Source organism: Neofelis nebulosa, chromosome 14 (genome assembly GCF_028018385.1).
Source record: "Neofelis nebulosa isolate mNeoNeb1 chromosome 14, mNeoNeb1.pri, whole genome shotgun sequence".
In the NCBI taxonomy this organism is placed as follows: Eukaryota; Metazoa; Chordata; class Mammalia; order Carnivora; family Felidae; genus Neofelis; species Neofelis nebulosa.
This window is the reverse complement of record NC_080795.1, coordinates 55,646,139-55,647,528: the sequence shown is the minus strand read 5'-3', so window position 1 is coordinate 55,647,528 and position 1,390 is coordinate 55,646,139. Positions and strand designations below refer to the sequence as shown.

Sequence of the window (1,390 nt, the reverse complement as noted above, 5' to 3'; positions counted from 1 at the left end):
CAGTCGTTCTCTGTCTGATTTAGCTTAGCATAATGCACTCTAGCTCCACCAACATCGTTGCAAATGACAAGATTTCATCTTTTTATGGCTGAGTAATATTACATTATATATGTATATGTATATATATAACACTTCTTCTTTATCCATTCATTATTTAATGGATATCTGGGCTCTTTCCATAATTTGGCTGTTATCAGTAAACTAGCATGTTTAAAAAAGATTTAAGAAGGACCTCAGAGAAATCATGCCATGTCAAGAGAAAACCAATAATGAAAAAAGAAGAGAAATTATAAAACAAATAAAATATGGTTATCAAAATTAAAAATGTAATGATTTGTCATGTTAAATGGGGCAAGATCATACCCTCCATGATAAAGATATTTTAAAAATACATTGATCTTGTCCTCTCTCGCTGCTATAAGCGTGACCACCAGTATGAATGACACAGTAGCTATCTAGGAAGTTCATGGCCATCCTAATACATCAGCAGAAGCAGATGGTTATTGATGTTCTTCATCCCAGGAAGTCAATAGTAGCTAAGACAGAAATTCAGGAAAAAATTAGCCAAAATGTACAAGACTACATCAGATGTCATCTTTGTATTTGGATTCAGAACCATTTTGGTGATGGCAAGACAACTGGCTTTGACATGTTTTATGATTCCTTTGGTTATGCAAAGAAAAATGAACCTAAACATAGACTTGCAAGACAGGGTCTGTATGAGAAGAAAAAGAAGTCAAGAAAACAGCAAAAGGGATCCATGAACAGAATGAAGAAAGTCAGGGGAACTGCAAAAACCAATGTTGGTGCTGGCAAAAAGTGAGCTGGAAATTGGACAACAGAAAGAGTAAAGAATCTGCAGTGACTATCGGTGGTGATGGTGTATATTTGTCATGAGATGATTAATAGACTAAGAACTTAAAAAAATACATTGATCTCCAAAAAATGCATTGATGGACATAAAACAAAGGGACACAGAAGTTGCCTGAAAGAGTTCCTGACCAAAGTCGGGACAGTTTGAACACCAAAATGAAGTAGGTATAATACCGCAAGGCATAACATGAATATCAATGTGTTGATACTAATAAACATACATAATTGAATAAACAAATTGATGGGACAGAAGAAACAAATCTCTGATGCAGAAGAATTCCAAATAATATACGTAGATACTCTGTGCTTTGAGTGGAAGATATAAACACCCACTTTTTAATTCTGGGCTGTGCACACCGACTTCTTCCTCACAAGTACCATGTGGAAATGATCAAAGTCTAACTTTATAGTGTAGAAGTCTAACACTACTTCAGTCAGGTGATAAATACCTACAGTATAGATCATTAATAGTATGCACCCTTGATATGATGAGTTCAAAATAATACTTCACCTCTCA

The 1,390-nt window shown here is 34.7% G+C and overlaps 1 pseudogene; it reads left to right on the top strand.

The window, feature by feature from the left end:
- The first annotated feature begins 435 nt into the window (after positions 1–435).
- LOC131494455 (small ribosomal subunit protein eS24-like) lies at positions 436–829 on the top strand (annotated as a pseudogene).
- The last annotated feature ends 561 nt before the right edge of the window (positions 830–1,390 follow it).